Consider the following 23,067-nt stretch of genomic DNA (forward strand, 5'->3'; position numbering starts at 1 on the left):
GATGGTATATTTGTCTTCTGCTTAATTTGCCCTCACTGTGTATTATTAGGAGTTAACACCTTACTTTTGTTTAATAACTGGCTTCACCGCCCATGGCTGACTCCAAACTGATCACTCAGGCCTGCTGATGAAAGTCCTAATTCATCCTTGTTAGAGCAATTAGAGGGAAATTGGATAACCACGCCACTTCTTGCAAAGGTCTATGTGTAGCTATAGCCTATCCCCCAAGAGGTTAAACAAACGCTCACTTTAGCTTCCAAGTGAAATAGATACTTTCCCTGTAAGTGAGATGGGACCAAATTAATTTAGACTTCAAGAAGTTTTTAAGTGGGAGCTGCAGCTAAGCTTCCTTTCTCCTCGTTCCGTGCCTTAGCCTGCACACAGCCGGGTTAAGCATTGTCTGCCACTGGAAATCAATTATGGTTCTCTGCATACACCATGGTGACACGAGCTATCCTTCAACATGCTAGCTTCAGATGTCTTTCCTCCTTGCCCTTGACAACGGCAACTTGAGCATAGAATGCCCATAGAATTAACATGAAAACTTATTAATTACATTTGCCTGGTGGGGATTAATGGATTGACTGGTGTGTCAGAGGATGGCATTTCTTCTGTAGGTAGGTTTTTAAGCAGACTGGGAAAGTGTAAGGGATAAGGAAGAGAGTTGTGATGGTTCAGGAGCTTAGGAACGTGAGGAGAATTGAGACGATTAAGTGAGAGATAAGGCTGATCTGTTGAGGCCAGAGTTGGTTTCGACCCAGAGACCAAAAAAGAAGAAACAAGATCCATCAGAGCATACCAAAGTTTCCAATCCCTAGTCAGACATCTCTGCTAATTTTTCTTAGTCTTGCGTGAGTTATTTGACTTGTTGGGTCTAAGTTTTCTTCTCTGTGCAATAAGAGCTTTGTAATCTCTGGATTCCAGCTGACTCCACACAGCTGGAATACATTCTACATCAAGGAACAGAATAAATGGGTCTCTTCATGTCCACACACAGGAAATGAATGGACAAGTGGCTGTTGACCTTAGCTCAGTTTGAAGTCACCAGGGTCAGCATCTCTGCAATAACGCTGCAGTTCCTTTGGATTTTTTCCCATCCTGCCTCAGGTGATCATCACAGGGGCTGCTGCCTCTCAGGTGTGATGTGCATGTTTCTAATTAGAACAAAAGGACAAATGGGAACATCACTTCCTCAAGCTTTCCCACGAGAGTTCTTCCTACATCTCATTTCTATAAAGATTGCACTGGGCACAAAGTAGCCGGGATTCAAGCAGTCAGTTTTCCAGCATGTGTAGGAAAGGAGACAGAGCAGGGAGGACCAAAGCTGACTCAGCCTGTAACAACTACCCCTCAGTGTCTGCAACCTGGTGTTAAATACAGCCCAACTCTCCCTGGACTTGCTGTCATTTTATGGGTCTTCATCTTGCAGCATGATGGGATGAGTCGGCCATGCTACCCCCACAGCCACAGGGGAAAGGAAATGTCCCTTCCACATGACGTCAGTGCAGACAGGTAATTTGTGTTGCCCAGTCACTGGCATGCAGAGTTGTTACACATCTACTGCAGATGAAAGTGTTTACATGTTGATGTGCTTATTATTAATATTGCCGCCCCCTTATCTTGTCACCTAGGAAGATCCCAATTTCTCCAATGGACTATTAAGCATAACTAGCAAGTTCTTCAAATCTTTCCTTCATCGTTCTAAAGAAATTCTACAGAGCGGTTCAACTTGCTGAAGCCAACCTAGTGATGTAGTCAGGAGCCAGATATGAGCCTTGATCCACTCAGTTCTGGGCAAGAGGATGCATGGACCAGAGTCCCCACTGGTACATGGCAGACATAGAGCATTTGTTGTTTACTATCATCTATGCCTTGGAATACTCTGCCAAAGAGCTGTTATTTTTGAAACTCCAATGGCTATTGTCAAGCCCCAACCTAGCATCTAGCGTCTCCATCCTTTTCCTGAATGTGGCCATTCCCTTCCTTCATGATTGCCCTGCAGCCTGAAGAGCTTCTCAATTGGCCAAGTCCTACATGGCCTTGAAGGCACAGTGACAGTGAAGATTTGCCAAGACCTGTGGCTTTTAGAGCTCAGCATCTCTATGTTATGATGCTGGACCACATGGTGGGGTTCCTTTCAACAACTTTTTGTTACATTTCTCTCCGGTGCTTCAAAGTAGGAAAAGAATAGGGATCTTTCCGGGCTGCAGCATTTGCAATCACTTTTGTGCTGTGGCAAATGTGATAATCATGGCGATAGTTTTGCAACAATGCTCTGTGGGCATTATTATCACCATCATCATTATCCCTACCATCACCACCATTATCATTATTGTTACTGTTGTCGCTAATAGTATTTAACATCCAGGGAGCACTACCAAGGGGCCGGAGCCCTGAAATGTATAATCTCTTCGTACGGAACAAGTATCTTTGGAAAGCCACTGGGATAAGCAACTCATAGGAACCTCAAGAGAAATGGAAAATTCTCCCCTAAAAATTTCAAGGAAGGTAGAATTGGGATATAAAAAATAGAAGGATTAGGGACTTAGGAAATCTAGTCTTTATTTATTTGGATACCCTCTCTATAACCTTAAGGCAGGTTCCTCTCATTTTAGGGTTCCAATTTGCTGCAATGCACTGTTAACTATAAAGAACATATGGTACACATATCCCTTCTGCATCTTAGTAAGAGTAGGGAGATAATGTTGATCTTGGAAAATCTACACAGTGATCAACTTGCCAAAGCCAAGTCTGAGTTGTGGTCTGGAGTAACAGTTTCTCTAAAGCAAAGGGGAGCCCAGGCTTTTTTCTTTCCTTTTCTTTGCTTTCTTTCTCTCTTTGCTTTCTTTCTTTCTCTCTTTCTTTCTTTCTTTCTTTCTTTCTTTCTTTCTTTCTTTCTTTCTTTCTTTCTTTTTTTGTTCTGTCCCATAAGAACTACATTCTCATTTAGAAAAAGCAGATCAAGCAATAGAAAGGACTAATGCAGCAGGGCTGGCCATAGCTGCTCATGGGCTAGGATACCTCCCTCTTAGCGGCACGCTTCCAGTCACCATTCAGACACATGGACATTTTGTGTCCTTCTCTGTGTGGTTTGGTAAGTATCTGAGCTTGGCCAGGAGACTTGTCCTTTCCTGTATGGAGCGGATTCAGTATTCTAGGGAGCAGCTGGCCAGGAGACATTTCCTTTATTGTATGAAGCAGACTCAGTATTATAGGGAGTAGTTTGCCTCTTCCCCATCCAAGGGAAGAGGAATCAACACAGCATGTTCCATGTTAAATAGAGCTCAGGGTGTTTAGCCCCTTAGTAATCAGATGGAGGTCCATTTCCCTTTGCTAGGAGATAACAGGCAATAGGAATCCATCCTAAAATACTCTTCCTCCTTAATCTGTTGGGGGTTTGCCCACACACCATTAACTCAGCCATAGATTGTGTTCCTGTTCCCCCAGATGTCTCCTTCATTTTTGTTTTCTGCTAAAGACACCACACCACACTCAGTTGCCATAGCTCTTTGGTCTCCTCCAATCTGTGCATTTCTCTTCCTTTGCCCAGTTTTCATGATGCTGACCATTTTAAGGAATGCTGGTCAGATATCTTATAGAGTGTCCCTCAGTTTGGATTTTTCTTATGGGTTTTTTAATTTTTCCCTCAGAATTGCATTAGAGTTGTAAATTTGGGGGTAAATACCTCAGGCAGGGAGAGCCTCCCCTCACTGTGAAGGGTGCATAGAGTCACCATGACTTCCAACAGATCTTGTCAGAGGTGACCACCTGAGCTGGCAATGTATCAGCTCCAATCTTTCAACGCTGTGAGTTACGACTGTTCCCTTACCATATTCTGTCCTTTACAGCATGTCTGGAGGTTCAGTTCCCCCTTGGAAGGACTGGGGTAGAGCTCCTGTGGAAGGTATCTGCACACACTATGCAGGAGTCTTCTGTAAGGAATACTTGCTCCACCTTTCATTCATTTGTATCAATATGCGCTACTAATTAATGGGATTTATTTTCTACCCAGTGTATTTCCATTACAGCTATTGGGAGCACTCTCAAGATGACTCCTGTGTCCTTTGGATGTGTTTCCATTTCTCTCTCTCCTTCCGTTTCCCCTCTCTTTTCCTTTTTTTTATAAATTATTTAGCACTTCTTGGCTTTCTAACACTACAATATGCCCCAAGCTTCTATTTCCCAGCCTCGTCTGTACACAATTCTCCAAAGAACTCTGTTCTGTTCACGCAAGAATGTCATATACAAAAAAAAACAAGATCTGGGTGCTGAGTGCACTCGTTAGTGCTGAACAGTCCTTGTTTCTAGGCCATGTAAACAGATTAAGCTAGGAAGTATATTGGAAACTATTAGTGAGCTTTCATCACTGAGAAAATATATGAGGTTATCACGTGATACAAAGAGAAGAGGTTTGGTTTGAGCTCATAGTGTTACAGATTTCTGTCTGTAAGTGGTAGGCTTCGTTTTGGGGGAAGGCATCGTAGCACCTCACACAAAGAATGCTTAGAGCAGAACAGTTCATCTCATGGCCAGAAGACAATGGAAAGAGGAAGTGAAAAGAAGTGGGTGCCTAACTTTACCCTTCAATGGCACACCCTGCTGATCTGAGACTTCCCATTAAGCCCCATCCCCTAAAGATTCCATTGACTCTCAGTAAAACCAAGACCTTTGACACATGGAACTTTGAGGGAGGTTTAAGATCCAAACAGTAGCAGAAAGTAACCCATGCACATACAGACAGCTGTATCCACCTACCTGAATGTGGGCTTGCACACACACACTTGTATCTGAATTCCCACAATCAACAGTAGGACCTCTTATGCGTGGCATAAATCCAGCACCTCAGGGCTTCCAGGACGTTTTCTATCTGTGCCGCTGACTCTTAACATCTTTCTCTGACTGTGGGAAATCTGGCCTCCATTTTCCAAAGACCATTCTTTGCTCAATTTTAACCTCATTTGAAGCCCCCTAATCCTGTAGTCTCAACTGGGTTTCTGGGCTCCAACCTCTCAGTATGCCACACACATCTCCTTCATGATATTTGAGAAAATATCAAAATGTCTATTGGCTTACTGCCTGCCACCCTGACATTGAAAGTCACCCAGTGATGATTTGCTCACTGTTATGCGCTGTGCAAGTGTTTCCAGAATAAATGAATGACAGAAATAATAAGGCTAACTGAAGCCCTCACTGCCTCTATGTAAGCCCTTCCATCTCTCTCTATGTGTGCTCTTCCCTGACTTCTCCCCAGCACCCAAGCACATCATTACACGTTCCTTTGTCCTTCAAAGAGTCCAACACCGCTCATTGTTCACTTTCTGGCTCCCTCACACGCTGGAGGGACAATTCAGGAAGAGAACGGGAGAGATTTTGCCTGATTTTGGTTTGGGGAATCTTTTGTTTGCTATGGGTTTGTGGTTATGTTCTGTTTGTTTGTTTGTTTACTGGCATCTTCTGCCAATTGGATGTATTGCAAAGGAGACATTTGGTTAGAAAAAGAATGTAAGAACAGCCTATAAGCAGTAAGTAGGGTTGATTAGAATGTTGTTGATTTTCTTCTATGTATATTGGTATGTGATTGGTGAGGTTGGTTTTGATCTGTCTAGACTTTATCATGCAGGTGGAAACAAAAAAAGCAAACAAAGGGAAGGGGAAGGAAGGAAGGAAAGGAGAAAGGGGAAGAATAGGGAGGAATGTCTTAATGGAGGAAGAAGAACAAAGAGAAGGGAAATGAATACAGGAAAAAACTGAAGGGCTGAAATAGCCCCTGCTGGACTTCTGTAAGAAAGTGTCCTCTGGAGGCTGAAGAGACGGCTCAGAAGCTAAGTCCGAGTCTGCAGAGCACAGAAGTCTGGCTCCCAGCACTAGTCTCTGGAAGCTCACAATTATCTGTAGTTCTAGTACCACTGGATCCAGAACCTTCTTCTGGCTGGATACATGCTGACACACATCCACACAATACACATACTACACAAAAATGAATCTTAAAGACTTGTGTGTGATGCTGAAAAGAAGAGAAAGTGTCTATTAAAGAGCGTAGGCTTAGAAGTACAAAGAGGTCGTCGCTGGCTCACACACGACCTCGTGGAGGTTTTGTGCTGCTCCACAGCAAGGCTCCCCCACCTTGCCCACAGCACAGACTGGACAGATGGCTTCTCTGTGCCCTTTCACATTTCCTGGTCTTCATCCATGTTTCTCACAAAACTGATGAAAAATAGAAATTTTCCAAAATGCAACTAGCTGGAGACTTATCCTTCCTGGACTTAGGGGGAACTGGGAGGACCTTGGACTTAACATAGTGAAGGGAACCCTGATGGCTCTTTGTCTTGGAGAGGGGTGGAGAGGGGGTATCAGTGGAAGGGAGGGGAGGGAAGGGGGAGGAGGAGGGAAGGAGTTGGAAATCTTTAATAAAAAAATGAGGAAAAAAAAACAGGAAGAGATCTATCAAGAGCAGAAACATTAGCTAAGTTGCAGAGAATTCTAGGATTAACAGGAAACCCTGTTCCTGGTCCAAAATCCTTCACCCTTCAGTGTGTTTCATATATCTGCAAATGGCCCCAATTTTAGAATTGAAGCTTTTTTATTTGGACATTCTTCAATCAGGTTTAAGGGAATCTAAAGGCACATGACAAGGCTTCTGCTCCCTGCCCTGCTGATGTCCTGCCCAAACCATGGTGAACATCACCTGGGGCCCCACTTTTTTAAAGGCACAGATTCCTGGAAATCACTTCAGACCCACTGAGTTGCAGGAGCCTTGGGATGCGCGCTTTCTTTAGGTTTCCAAGAGGAGGCTCAGGGCAGCAGCCCAGCAGTGGGCCCACCAAATACATACAGCAGAAGTGTAAACAACCTGTGTTGGCACTGTTTAAACAATGCAAACTATTTTTGAGAGTAGGATCTCCATTTTTACAAACCAATGATAATTTGGCTTTTTTAAGTGCTGGTGACTAAAGCCAGGGCCTCATGAAGGATAAGCACCTATTCTGAAATAACATTGATTTTTACTCCCAGTTGAGTCACTCATAAAGTAATTCTTAGTCTTTGTTTTAAAGATGTATGTATTTTCAACATGTGTATGAGTGCAACACCCACAGAGCCAGAAGAGGATGTTGGATCCCCTAGAATTGGGGTTGCAGACTGCTGACAGCCTCCCCATGTAGGCACATGGAACTGAAATTGGGTTCCCTGGTTGATCAGTATGCATTCTTACACACAAAACCATCTCTCCAAGTTATTCCTAGATATTCCTGTTAAATGGAGGAAGTGAAACTTCTTTTCCCCTAGTGAGATACACTGCACATTTACGTCATTCTCTAGTACATACGGACTACATACATGCAGGTGTGAGCACATGTGTCTAGAAACTAAGGGAAATTCACAAATAATATAATAAAAGAAAATCCAAGGTATACTTGAGGTGATCTCAGATGAACAAATATCAAATCAACCACGGAAGTAGTGCCAAATTAATAATTACAATTTAGCCTTTTTTAAATCTATAACCAATGAATGCAATGGTGTCTGGCACTGAGAGACTCCCTACGTCATTCTGATGTTCCTACCCAGATCTCAAGCAACTGGGAAGAAAAAAACTCATTTAAAAATAAAATCTAAAATTTAGAAAGTGTCCAAATGATGAGGTGCTGGTGGCTTTTATGAAACTATTATGAGACTTTTATAAAAAGCTCTTTGGATGAAAAGAAACATGCTAGCTACGGTGCTTGGAGTGCCATTACCCTAAAACCTTACCATTTTCCCTTTCCCACCACAATTTCCTTACCGCTGACTACATCTCATCCCTCAATTGTACTCAAGGTCGTCTGGTGTCATCTCCTCTAGATAGATCAGAGTGGGACTGATTCTGACCCTGAATTGTGGACATATGCTGTAATCAAGTATTCATGTTCTCTTCCCACTGCGAGTCATTTCTGTCAGATGGGCAGCAATGCGCCTTCTCATGCCGTTTGTCTTCAGAAGCCTCCTTCATTTTTAACTGGATAGACTCTAACCAAAGCAGCCACCCTGACCCGACCACATCTCTTTCTCATATCCTGTCCGAATGTTCTCTTGTGCCACATGCTGTTGGCTGAATTTATCTGACTCCTCACACACTTCTTCCTCTTACTGTTCCCATTGTAAAGTTCCAAAGCAACCTCACATTGATGAACAACAATTCTATTTCAGAATGCTAAAAAAACAATGACCACAAGTTGAATTTGTTTCAACCTCTCCCTCCAGTACTTTGGGATACCCCAAAGTTACAAAAAACCAGGAGTTCAAAGTTCCTTTCAGACTAGATGAAGTAGGTTAACAAATTAAATATTCTTTAAAATTCAAAGTAATAAATTCATGAATCATTAAAATTTAGATAAGTTTCCTCTGATTTTTTTTTAATACAATGAATAAGAAAACCTGGGTGTGGTAATTTGAATAAGAATGACCCCAAAAAACAAGTATGCTTGAATTTTTGGTCTCTAGTTGATGGGACTATTTGGGAAGGATTAGGAGGTATGGTCTTGTTGGAGAAGGTGTGCCATTAGGGATTTTGAGATTTCAAATTCCCACGACAGGTAACATGATTCTCCGTCTGCCTCATGGTTGTATCTCAAGATGGAAGTCCTCAACTATAAGTCCCCAGTATGTCTACTGACATGTTCCCCACCGTGATGACCATGGACTTTAGCCCTCTGGAATAGTGAGCCTCAACAAACTCTTCTGCAAGCTGCCTTGGCCATGGCATTTCTTCACATCAATACAAAAGTAACTAAGACACTGGCTTTAACAACCACAAACAAGAATCCTGTGAGACCCTACTATAGCATCAACCAACACTATGTACAACAGTGTTTCATTGTTGATCCCAAACCAGTTTCAAATCCTCGTTATTATTAATGGCATCAGCGTTCGCTCAGACACTTATTGTCATTACCAGGCACTTATTAAGTCTGTCGCATTTGAGCCTATCACAAGACTTAATGATTGGCCTATTTAAAAAACAGCTACTTAGAAAGGCCACCTAGGCAGATGAGCACAGCCAGTGACCCTAGGACACAGACACATCCTAAAGCTCACTTTCTGAATCATCTTGTTAATGTGCTCCAAAGTCCCTGTAATAGTAAACTTAAATCCAACCCCTCGTGTAAGATCTCAGGAATTTACAAATAGAGTGGCCAGAGTCGGTAGAATATCATAACAGGGTACTTATGTTGGAAATAGAGGAATGAATTGCCTGAAACAGCACCCTGGCTTTAGGCTTTGAGAGCAATTCCCCTACAGACCATTGTGCTCAAGCCTTACAAATATTCCCAGGCCAGTTCTTTAGGGACACCAGTTGCTCACAACTCCCTTTCGTTTGGAGGAGGGTCATTTTGAAAGTTCCAGCCGAAGTGTAGGTGCCCTTTGTGAGTTACAGGTCTGAGAAAAATGAACATGTTTTGGAGTGCTGTTTTGTTTTGTTTTTAAAAAGTCAAGACCTTTTCCCCCCAGCTCCCCCATAAGTCACAAATAGCTTTTCTTTCAAAGTTCAACCTTGTCAGGCCGTTAATCCTCCATGAGGAAAAACACACCATGATAGGTTTAGAAAGGTTTAGCTTTCAAATAAGGAAGTTATTAACTTTTACATTCCTGTTTGACTGTTCTTCTGTGGTTTTGGAAATCTCCTGGGAATTACACACCTGGCCGGAGCTCACTCTGAGACAAGACAGCCATTTCCTGAGTAAGCTTTCACCAGCAGCAATGCCCATTCCCCAGAGAAAAGGTGTCCTGGTCATGAGAAGTCAGCACAGACAGCAGAGCAGGACAGGAAGGGTGGGTGACCTTCAGGATAACAGTTGGGAGCTGTCAGATGCCTGGGACTGGGTCCAGCCTGGAAGTTGTCAGGATCTTGTGGAAGATTGCTAAGAAACGCTATTCCTTAGTAACAGATTGTCCCCTAAGTTCTTGTCTTCATACCCATCATCTGTACACCCTCGATGCTCAACAGAAGGTTCTCTTTTACATATACAGCGATTAATGCAGAGACCCACCACTGGATAACATGTGGAAAACAAGACAACTGTGGAGTGCCCAGCTCTAATGTCATCTCAGTCTCCCCAGGCTCAGGAGCAGGGCTGAAGATGAGGCAAAAATATTGTGAAACTTGGAGCGGACATCTGCAGCAAAACCCTATCTGCCAGCTGTGACAGACCATTGCACCCGGGGACTCATGGCAGCCATGACGTCATGCACAAGACCTACCACACCTCAAAACAACCAAAATACCAGAGCGGACAGGGAAGGGGCTCGTGAAGTCCCACCTCTAGCTGAGGAACTATTGACAACTGATGGCTTCGGGGGGAGGAAGAAGTTATTTTTCTCTAGGATTGAGACCTCTGATGCCTATGGTCATACCGGTGCTGCTGCATAGGGCCATACACCCATGTATGCATAGAGAGAACTAAGTAGGCTCAATAGATTTTTTTTTTTTAGATTACAGGAAATTGTGAGGGGAAAGTGGGAGGAACTGTAGGGAAGGCAGAGAAGTGGGGCTTGGATTTGCCCAAAGCACATTATATGCACATATGAAATTATCAACCCATAAAAGAAACAAAACAATTCCATCAGTGAATATATATAGTGACCACCTCACTACTGGAAAGTGTCACAGCCCTTTCAGAATGATATCCTAAAGAGAAGTTGGTTACAGAACATAACTGTGATCTCAAATACTCCTTGAGCACGTATCTCATATCTCTTGGTTACTTTCCATCAGTTAACAAAATGTTACCAGCAGGTTTTTCAAGGTTGCTTTGAGAAGAGCATAAAAAGGGAAAAACAATTTCAAGTTAGAAGATCTGATGTGAAATGGTCAACATTCCTGACTGGTTGTTATCCTGAAGTGAGGCTGAGTAGAAGGGTCATTTCCTGGATTAGCTTGTCCCTGATCTAGGTGTGTCTTCTATCTATCTGATGATTTCATTGGTTAATTAATAAAGAAACTGCTTGGCCTGATAGGTCAGAATATAGGTGGGTGTAGTAGACAGAACAGGAAGAAGGAAGTGAGACAGATGACTCAGACAGTCGCCATGACTCTCCTCTCTGAGATGGATGCAGGCTAGAATCTTCTCTGTAAGCCACCCCTCATGGTGCTACACACATTACTAAATATGTGTTAAAGCAAAATGTGAGAATTAGCTAATAAAAGGCTGAAACTAATGGGCCAGGCAGTATTTAAATGAATACAGTTTGTGTGTTTTTATTTCATGTGTAAAGCCAGCTGTGTGGGAGCCGGGTGGGATGAGAAACAGGCCTGCCCACAGCTCATCACTACATGTCTCCATGCTGAGAATAGAGCCCAGGAACCTTCCTGTCAATCACTTGTTGGAGCAAGAACATGAAAGAGCAGGCACCCCACCTGCACTGAGAGGTCATGGTCTTTTGCTAGCCCAGTTCTCATGTTTGGAACTTCATCATTTGGGATCACAATAAGAAATACAGAGACCTGGCCCCACCTGGTCTTTACCAAGCAATCTGCTGTTTCCAGGGAGAAGCACTGGGCCGACTTTCCATAACCTACTTACACATAAGACAACCCAATGCCTGTAGGGACCCCGTGACCTATGTGAAGAGCGACTCTGAAATACCATGCTCTGACCTCTCCGGGTTTTCCTTCCAAGTCATTTACAGAGATGCCCATCCAGGAGGAAGATCTCCACTTCAGGGCATTCCAACTACCGCATGAGGAATGTTCCAGCATGCTGCCAGGGATGTTCAGAGCATGTTATCTGCCTGTATTCATTTGTGCAGCACCCCCTGCTAAATCTCCATGATCTTTGCGAAGGTCATGGAAATGTTACAGAAAATGATCACATGCAGCCAGAGGGTCCAATTACACAAGTCCCCCTCCATGGAAACCTTCCGGCAGCTTCCCTGTACTTTGTTTATTTCGCTTCTGCCACCAAAGTTTCCTTCAAGTCGGAGTCCTGCGGCCTTGACATGCATTCGGTCGGTCTTTATTCATATTTGTAGAATTGCTTTAATTTTAAAAGAGGAGAGATAGAGAGATTGACATCAAGATTGTAGACTCATAAAACATTCAAGGGAACTAGGAGATTGTCTGGTTCACCCTTCATATTACTTTATTTTAAAATTTTTATTTGATTGCTTTTATGCTAAAAGGTGTAAGTTCAGTCTGGCCATATTAAAACACCTCAGAAAATGAAGAAAATAAAAAGGGAAAAAAATCTCTCATTGTCTTAATGTCCTATTGTAGCTGACATCATCAATTACCCTATTCATATTTTACTGGCCTGCAATTATAATAAACACAGAAAGTTGTTTCCTTTTGTTTTTAGAGTTAAAAGGACAGATGAAGTCACAGAAGCCCGAAACCCAAAATCTTTGCAATATCCACCAATCCATGGATTTATTTATTCTCAAGCTGACTGCGAATGTGTTTCATTTTCTTCTCTTTCTCTCTGGAGGTGTCTCCCAGTGTGCAAGCTCAGAGCCAGATTCCAGCAGGAGACTACCGGGCTTGATTCCTATCCATCATGAAATTGTTAGCCCTGCTCCTTCGACTTGGCTCGGCCTGCTCCTCATCTGTAAACCACGTAAAGAGTCACGTCAACACCCAGGTTGAGTTTGTCATTGGTCCCCATGCCTCTGGCTTGCAGATCCCATCGTTACAAACTCTTACAGGTTACAGGAAGAAGCGGGGAGTGAAGTCAGGGTAGTAATTCTCCAGGTTCTCTTCCTGCTAGCTAAGCTAGAGCTTGTTGTGTCCTTGGAGCAAAGATGTCTACTGCTTTGCAGGTAGCCTGCTCTAAAGAATGCTTTCCAGCAGACAGCACAGCTGCTTCTTCCCTGACCCTTTCTTCTCTCTATGAAGGTTTGGTTAAACCACTATTAAGTTGCAACCTGAGAGACCAGCCTTCTGGTTCCCCCACTACCCATACATAGAAAAGAATCTCTTCGTAAACAAGACCCTGTGAAAGATTTCCATATTACATCTATTTCCTGGTAGGACCCTGACTGATCAATACCACATGCCTTATCCTCTTTTTGTTGAAGTGAAATTAGGAATTTTGAAAGTCTCACCATCAGCATTATCCCTTGAATGCTTCCAGGTTTGGAGAATAAATCTCCTTGCAGGATGAAGAGTGGGCTGACTGGGAACAGGACATCTAGCAGGCACCTGGGGCTCACTCTCCCAGAGATGGGATAAGGGATACTTGGGGTATATTATTTGTAGCTTTCTAAGCCTCATAAATCTCAGTTTATGCTTTGTAAATGACAATGCTGAGACTTGAACAATCTCCTGAATTCGACAGAGCAGACTTCCTCACCCCAAGCTGGGTTTTCAACCACCCCGCCTGTGGTTACCAGATGGGTCCTGGCCAGCAGTGGCATCAGTTGGAAAATAATTCAAAAATGCAGATTCCCAGCCCAGACCCAGACCCACTGAAGCAGAAGAAACTTTAGGTAACCTTTATTTGAAAAACTCTGCTGCTGTGTTGGGCACCACCTAAACTTGTGGAACCCTACTTTGTACAAAGATACCAATCCATGGCTGATGATCCCTTGCCTAGTCTTCAGGTCACTTTGAGAGTCTGGAATTATACTCAGGGTACCACATTTTGATAAATATAATATTTTTTAAAAACACAACGTAGTGTTTATCGAATATGTTCATACCCCTCACTGATCCAAGGTACTGTGTCCCATAGGGAAATAAGTAGAGTCCTTCTGAACTGTATTGAATCCTGTCTTTTTGGAAGTCAGCTATCTAGTAGCTAAAAGCCCCAGTTTCTTTGTTCATAAGGTGAGGTTAATAATATTATGGGTCCACTGAGGTTACTAGAGGATTAAAGGAGAACCCCACAGGTACATAGTATTTACACATATGAGTTACTTAATAAATGACAGCTACTATGCTTATAAAACCTTAAGAGGAAGGGATAAGGATGCCTAGTGATCATCCATGGACCTGTCTTTGGCTCCTTAGCTCTCTTCAAGCCATGTTGGCATAGGAACACTAAGTCCACTCTGGACAGGGAAAAGCTCTTCTGCTGCTCAAAACTCTGCAGAGTCCCCAGCGTTGGACTTTGTATTTGGGGCAGACAGATGTAAATGTACTGAAAAACTAATTCTTGAAGCCTCAGTACCTCTCTCTGGTAAAAACCTATTCTTAGACTCTCTAGCTGAATTTTTTTTAGTGATTTTTGCATCCATTGTTTTGCAAGGGGATCTTCTAAGTTGTATGCATTTCAGATACCATAAAACTTGTGCCTACTGGGATTAATGTAAGGATTTTAGACTGCTCTGGGGGTGTATAATTTAATTGTGTTTGAGTTACAATCCCAGGTTATGGGACAGGTCTAATCTGTCAGGCTGCTATAACAAAATGACATAGACTAAGTTGCTTATAGAAAACAGAAATCCATTCTTCAGGCTAGGGCCGTGGCTCTGTGCTGAAGCCCTTGTTTAGCAGGCTCAAAGCCCAGTGTTCAATCTCCATCATTTATGATGGAGGGGGCTGATGGAGGGGGCTGAAAGGAGTTCTTCCTTCTCAGTCTGGAGGCCAGAAGCCCAACATCAAAATTCTGGTAGGTTCTTTGTCTGGTCAGTCCCTGAAGGTACCTACTCAGCGTCTTCACACACTGGAAGAAAAACAAAGCCTGCACCCCCTCCCACCTCTATCATCCAATGGGGACTTCAGTTTTTATAGTCAAACTTAAAGGGACATAAATAGACAACTCCTTGCCAGGGCTGTGTCTGCACAGCATGTGTCTAATGTTTAACCCTTCCCCACTATCTTACCAAGCGGTCATGGAAAGGAGGAGAAGTGGAACATTTACCTAAAATGTTTAAAGGTGGAAAGTGCCTTGCTACACCAACAGAATAAATGCCAGTAACCCCGTGGGAAATTGGCTCCAAGTGCACAAAAAGAACAGTGAAGAATGGGGACAAGGTCCAGCTGCATACCAGTTCCCACGACCAGTACAGGCAGGAAGTCTAACATGGCGGGTGAACATGTGGGTTTGGGAGGACTGGAGAGTTGACCAGCTAATAGGTTAATAATTCTTGTATCTTTCAAACAACCCAAGTTTAAGTCCCAGCACCCACACAGGGCAGCTCATAATCACCTACAACTTCCACCTCCAGAGGATCCAGTGCCCTCTTCTGTCCCCTACAAGCATGACATGTGTGTCTATACACAGAGACAGATAAAGTATTTCTTAAAGTACTGTGGGTTTGGGAAGTGGAACATTTTCTACCTCTAATTCTATGACCTCCGCCACAGTGTAGCACAGGCTTGAGGTGTAACGTGGTGGCACAGCATCTGCCATTGTAGTCAAGGCTCTGGGTTCATCTCCAGCACAGACACAAAACAGTAAGTAAATATGAATACCAAACCCCATCTTGTTGGGTTTTGCAATGACAAAGTGAAATGACGTGTGTACCACACTGCTCCAACTTCACACCATCACTGCTTGCTCTGGAAACAGCAGTCACTGATGTCAATCACTGGACAGGAAACTATCAGGTCATCCCAGTGGTGTAGGTTTTGTTTTGGTCATCTTCTCTTGTTACTCCTTTGCCCCAGCCCTTCACTGATAATTATTATGACTTCACAGTTGTCTAAATGTAGAAAACATGCCCTAAGACAGAGGACAGAAATTTAAAATTACTTCATGTTGGCCTCAAATAAATCTCACAATTGGAATTAAGAAATCTAGTCTTAGGGAGCCCAAATAATTCATGGTGGTCATCAAAATTATCCCACCCTATATTTACTGGTGCTTACTATATACAAGCACGGGCTCAAAACACTGGGGAAGTCAAACATGGGAGATTCCCTATTCTCAATGAGCTTGCAGATTTCTGCAGCTGAGTTCTGGCTGTGAAATTGTAGTTAGTAGGTGTTAGAGAGAAGAAGTACTGTGCAGGCCAATACATTTCGGCAACGTGAGGTTTTGTGCACAGGTTTCCTGACCACACATCTGTGCTGTGCAGAGTGCTCAGAGAGAAGGAAAAATATCTGTACTGCCAACCCACGTTATGGAATAACTAGCATGTTCCCTCATGGGTCTGGTTATCCAAGAAGACATTCTGAGGAAGTCTTCATATATATCATAAACTGTTCTTGATGTGTAAGAATAGAGAAAGGAAGGGAAAGGAAATGAAAGGAAAGAAAAGGAAAGGAAAGGAAAGGAAAGGAAAGGAAAGGAAAGGAAAGGAAAGGAAAGGAAAGGAAAGGAAAGCAAAGGAAAGGAAAGCAAAGGAAAGAAAGAAGACACAGAGTTCGGTGGGAATGGAAGGGAGGATAGGATTTGGGAGGATTTGGGGGTGAAAATGAACAAAACACATTGTATGAGATTCTCAAAGAACTAATAAAAGAACTGAGAAAAAAGAAGACATTCTGGGAAACGCTGGAGCAGAGAGCCTCACCAGACACCCCAGGGAATCTCAGATCCAGCTACATCCAGCATGTCGTAGACACTAGCAACAGATGCTAAGTTTCCTAGTTAGGAAGCATCCAGAAAGGGGTTAGCGGAGGTGTAGTTAGACTGATCAAATAATGTGTGATTACTGATACGCAGACAAGAAGATGCCATGAAACAGGTATAGAACAACCAGGGGAGGAACAAGGTCAAGAGGGTGGAACAGTGGGCTGGGTCCAGTGGACAGGCAGAGAGACGAGGAGAGTAGGAGAAAGAACATGGGAAACAGCATAGGGTAGCAACAAGCCAGACTAAGAGGCACTGGGGGTACCCAGAGACCAATGTGCCCTTTAGCAGGAAGCTTTACAGAAATGTGAGGACTGGATTGGAGCCTGGACATTTAGGAAATGGGAGAGAAGCAAAGGCACTGATTCATCTCGGCAAGAAGCTACATGTCCAGGATGGAGGACATAGCAACGAGGGAGCTGAGGCTGGACTATTTTACAGTGAAACATTTTAGTGACAAAGTGGCAGTAGCTTGACAGTTTCTGCATCTTCCGCCACATTGAGTGACATCTTTTAATGGTTGTAAGTGGTCACATTGTGCATGTTGCATTGAAGAGACTGAACCTGGCTTAAGTTATTCCCTGCCAGCCTGCTATGGATAAAAAGAAGACGATGGAATCACTAATGGACCGCGATGTAAATTGCCACAGTGAAAGATTTCACAAGACGAGCCTGTGAGACAGTGTCAGGCCAGATGGCAGATTCCAATAAGGCCCCAAAGAGATTCCTGGGTGGAAGTAACCAGGAGGTAGACCTGAAATCCAGCATGCCGATATCCTGACACTCTGCTATCAGGGGCTTCCCCGAAACACTGCTCACTCCGAATTCAAGGTTTTGCCATCCAAAACTCAAACTTAAAACTGACCCCCACCCCCACTCCACAGTGTAGGCTCTGATGTCTTGTGAACTAATTGGACAAAGTCAAACATGTGCTGTCTGGTGGCTAATTGTTCAGAGGGGAATCCACTCTGTGGAGTCTCCTGACCTGGATTCGGCAGTCCCAAGGTGGCTCACTCGCTGCTGTTCCTGGGAGCGAGCCTGAACCCAGCATCAGTCACAAGCAGACCTTTCTACCCCATATGGTGAGCTGCAGATGTTTCCTCCTTAATTGTTGAATATTTGCAAAGTAGAAGGGAAAAGCACTTCCCCCCCCACAACTTCAGCCAATCAAACCACAGGCTTCGGGAAGGAAGGTGATATTTGCAACATCTAGTTCATTTTTTGTGAGTGTATTGCTAATCCCTGAGTTTATGTGGTCATGCATTTATTTAAGTCACCTTCTGAGACCATCTTCTTTCTTGAGACACTTCTTTCCTAAGGATAACTGGACAGCCATGCACCCATACCCATTACCAAGAATGCATTTCCCTCCCTCCCTCCCTCCCTCCCTCCCTCCCTCCCTCCCTCCCTCCCTCCCTTCCTTTCTTGCCTCCTCCTATCTACCTCTATCTATCATCTATCATTTATCTGTCTATTTATTCTCAGTATATTATTTTCAAGGTCCTAATGCAAAACAACATCAATGAAAGACAAAAGCAGAAATGGGTGTATTTAAACTTTTGTACCTAAATAAGAGAAATCACAAAAGAAGTAACCTTTGGGTTGTGCTTGAAGACGATGAGGAAGGATTTGATAGGCAAACTCGAAAGAGGAGAAAAATAGTGTAAGAAAGCGATCGTCAAGAAATTAAAAGTCCTATTTAAGATCCAGCCTGGCAAATCAGATTGAAGGCACCAAATGAGTAATTATATGCCATTTATGCCTGAATTATGTGAACAGATAAATAAGCGGATCTTGGATTATTTGCATGACTGATAAAACAGCAATAACCCTATTTATATTTTATGGGAAATTTGCACCATCTAAAAAGGCTTCAAAGAATTAACTTGCTTGCAGAACAATGTACAAAATCAAATTAGAATTTAAAACACACCCACATCCAGAAACTCTAATTGTCCTATGAAAGGGAAAAATTGATGCATCAGTGACCGCTCCTCGTCAGACAAGTCCACTCTGCTGTCTGGCTCCCCAGCTGGCAGACACAGTAATCTTTGCACATCTAGACTTGGCAAAAATGAACTCTGGCTCGTTTTCAATCTCTAAGTTTGCTTGGGGAGCATAGATATACACCCATTTGGACGTAATGAAATACATTCTGAATGATAAATGTCAGTTGATTAACACATGCAGAGCTTCCATTTAATAACTTTAACAAAAAATTATCTGGCTATTGTTAAAGCTTAATAAATGTTTTTAAATAAAAAAACATCCTGTATTCATGACTAGCTATTAGCTGTCTTACATGTTGTTTTCTGCTGACATAACTCTTTAGATTTAATATGGAATCTATCATTGTTGATTTCCACAGTTTTTGCTTAGGCATAGCTCTGTGTTTTCTTCCTTTAGAGTCTCAAAGTCCTTTGCTAATATTAACAATGAGTTGTCTCTTTCAGAAGCTCAGATGATCTCTACCCAAACACAACTGCACCACTGGGCTTCTTGGAGGAATACCTAACCAAGTGCAGAATCTGCTTTCTGGAATCTGCCCTGATGTCTGTGCTCCCTGCTCCCCAAATCCCAAAGCCCCACCCCTGGCAAAATTTAACTTATTTCCATTTCAATGATGCTCCTGGGGAAGCAGTGACTTCCTGCCTGGCTCTCATCCTCAGTGTGAGCCTGTCTCTAGCCCTACCATAAGTGTAAGGAGATTGCTCATTTTATATGGAAGAATCGGAGGTATCACAGCACAGTATGGGCTCATGGTATTTGTGTTCCTTGGTGCTAGCTCCCACCCACTTATAGGAGCACCCACACCCACACCCACACCCACACCCCCCCCACACACACACACACTTGAACCCTTAGAAGAAATCTTGGCTCCTCCAGTGAAAATTCAATGATTGTCTCTGTGGAAAGTACAAGTTCCCCCTAGTGCAGCGTGATAAATCATGGATAATAATAGCTCTTTCCAAAATAATCTTGAGGCAGAAGTAAAATCCAACGGAGAAGGTTGTTCTGAGTCAAACCGAGGACCTGGATCTGTCTCTTACTCTGCCCTGGAATTGCAAGCGCTGAGTCGTTCCTTTATCACTGCTGTTGACATAATGCATTCTTCTTACTATTCAACTGTTAGTCCCTGAACGGCTGTATTCCTGCCTCTTTCTTTCTCGCTATGCTTTCAGCCAACAGACCAACACTCCCCTGCCCACAGTGAACTCTTAGTCTGCTAAGATTACAGTTCCAAGCCTTGCCGCTGTCACCACCAAAAGTCAGAGAAATGTTTGAGAGAGATGCCTCAAAACAATATCTTAGTATGAGTGGAGCAGATGCAAGTTTCTAAATCGCCCTCATTTTCTCTCCATGGTTGCTGGAATTACTAGAGATGAGATTTTTTTTTTTCCCAGACATAATCCTCATAGTATTTGTTTGTCATTTTCACAGTATAAAAACAAATTGAACTTTTTATGTCTAGACACAAGGACCCTCAAAACAACCAGTGTTCTAACCACAGCTCATCATCTTCTACTGTCTGGAACTGTGATTGAATGGCCAGAAATGTGGAAATCTTTCCAGGAAAGTGTATCAATGGCATAGCATATTATCCTAGTAATATTTCTGGCCATAACACTCTCTGCAAGGCCTGTTTCCCACCCTTGGGTTACTTAGATCTTGCACATTTCTGCCTACAGAATTCTGCCCGTTCTCTTGAGAACAGCTTCCTGTAATGGAACAAGTCATGCCCCCAGCATGAAGCTTTCGAGTCATTGAACTAAGCTTCTCAGACCCCAAGTCATCGTCTTACCCACAAGCCTGTGCTTCGCTCCCTTTTGATTTATGGTGCAAACCAAAATCATAATTCTATTTTAAAAGATCATAAGGCAGATTGTTTCATTTCCTCCTTTAGAGTATAATTACTCCTAATTCCACAATTATTTTGCAAAGTGACAGCACAGTGATTAAGATCGCTCGCTTTTAGCGAATTTTCTTATCACCAAACCCTATAAAAAATTTAACTTCCTCCAAAAATTATGACGTTGTCGGGTAATTTTCATTGGACAATCTGGGGGACTTGAAAATTCTTTGTGACTAGTTCTCTCATACTCTAGCATGTATATAATTATAATTAATTGCTTCTCTGCATATTTCCCTTTTTTGTGGGAGAAAAGAAATAGTTTGGGGGAAAATAAGAACAGTGAGAAAAGAAGGGAAGGGCCCTTTTCTTTGTTAATTACACAGAGCTCGCGCCTGTCTAGGGTACAGTCAGCATTTAAATCAGTCATCTTTTCAAAGCCTGGCTCTGAACAGCTGGAATGTGCAATGAGACATAGGCCAAGGTACAAAGCCCATGGCATGGTTTCAAAACCAGCAATCCAACACACACACACACACACACACACACACACACAGACAGACACACATGCGCAAACTGTGCGTTGAATTATCCTAGGGGATTTTATTACAATCTGAGTTTTCCCGGCAAGAGTTGGTAAACCGAAGCTCTTGACCTTCTCTAAGCCTCAAGTCAAGTCTGAAACCTCCAAAATCAGAAAAACAAGTAGTCCCACCAGTGAGTCAGGGTATCTGCTAGGGACTCCATCATTATACACACTTAGCAGTGGGAAAAATCAAGCTGCATGGCTCAGGAGTTTCATGTTGCACTGAGTCCATGATTGAAGAGGAGAGGAGACGTTCAGAGCACACGGCTCTGTCCGGTGAGCACGTGGCTGTCTGAAGAACAGATTGGCCTGATCATTAGGCTTCTTCTAGGCACCACAACCAAGTGCGTTCCTGTTATGAGACAACTGTTTCAGGTTAAAAAGAGACCCGTACTTGCTTAGTCAATCACAAAGAAAGGCTTCCAGACAAAGAAGCAGCCTGCATTTGATAGAGACGAGCAGAACAAATGATTCCTTATACTTGGGTCTCTTAATTATCTGAGATTCAACACACTCTGCTTGACCTCTCCTTCATTATTTCTAACCCTTGTTTCCTGACTTTGGACAATGGAAGTTGACGCTAAAAGCCGGGTGGAAGGCAAAGAATACAGCCACAAACTATTTCTGAGGGGAAGTGCCAGTGATGTCCCAAAAATTCCAGCAAGTCATTGCTGTGGGAATCGCTGTCCACTTCTCAATGGAGGAGAGAGAAACTTACAATCGTCTCATGGGCATTGAACATCAACTATCAAAGGGCGTCCAAGCAAAACTTAAGTGAACCCAAGAACAATGTGCTGAAAGAATTGTTCACAGGTGACCATTTCACTGGTGAAAATGGACAAAATTCTTACTATGTGCCTCAAATTCTTTTCCATGAAATACCAGGGGAACTGAGAAATATAGCCATTTTTCTTGAGTCTTAAAGACTTTTAGGTCAAGATAAAAAAAAAAGAAACACTATGCAAACATATGTAAAGGAATGGGGGAAGAAAATAGGGCCATATACCACTGTGTTCATCAGAGTTGGGGGACGGACGATCATTGCTGTTGAGCTCTTTGTGCTCCTGGCCCCAAACCAGCCCTGGTAGGAGACAACTGAGCGCCTCTTTTCAATGTCACAAATAAACCGCTGGAAGTGTGCGGCAGCTCTCTGAGCCTCGGTGGTGACTTCTATTCCAGCACGAAGACTTCCTGGATGCTTTTTCTAAAACACGTTCTTAAGATTTGATCTCCCTCAGAGTCCGCAAGCCCAAACTTTGCAAGGACAAACGTATGTCCTGGAAATGACTGGTGACCCATTAGAGAGGCAAGTTGCACCCACTATGTTCTGGAGTGGGCAGACGGTGGCCTGTGGTAGCGAGGGCACCCATCTTCTCCAGAAATTGATTGCCGCGGTTCTTCCATTAATGAGCCCCAGGATCAAACCGAGAAGCAAAGGTGGAGCGTGCGATTCCAGCTGCCCTCAACCTCTCACCTCAAGGTTTCGGAGAAGAAGCCCCAATGGCCCAGCTGGGCGGGGAGAGGCGTTCCCCCTTGTCTCTCTGTCAAAAAATAAAATAATAATAATAATGGTGGTGATAGAAAGCCCATTATGGCCGAAGGCTGAAAACAACATTTCCATTCTAAAGCCCATATGAGGCATCAAGACATCTTCCCATAGAAAATGATGAACCGCACATTGGAAAGTGCAAAGTCTATTTATTTAATCAAAGACTTTAAGAAGATCAAACCTAATCATAAGATGTTAAAAAAAATATATATAAAAGCAGATAAGAAGAGCTTTTGGCTGCATGACCAGAATCTAAAACTCAGGAAAGTGCCTTTTAGATTCTACCACAGCAAAAGAAATGTATCATTTTTTTTCTTTCTTAGCAATTCAGTTTATTCACTATAGTGGGTTCAAGATAGAATTTAAACAGCACAGCCAGTCGAACAGTCTAGAGGACCAGTGTGTCCTGGCCAGTACTATGTTCTTCAAATAATCTGATATTGACCATATCCGCTTTTTTTATCTTGATTTATTTTGTTTGGAATGTTTGTTTAACAGAGAGGGAGAATAGAGAGATCCCACAGTCTGTGAGTAGATGTCATGAAGAGAGTGAAGTCCGAGGAAGATACAGGACCATGGGCCCCTCCACAAA

The sequence above is a fragment of the Arvicola amphibius genome, chromosome 3 (assembly GCF_903992535.2).
Source record: "Arvicola amphibius chromosome 3, mArvAmp1.2, whole genome shotgun sequence".
Lineage (NCBI taxonomy): Eukaryota > Metazoa > Chordata > Mammalia > Rodentia > Cricetidae > Arvicola > Arvicola amphibius.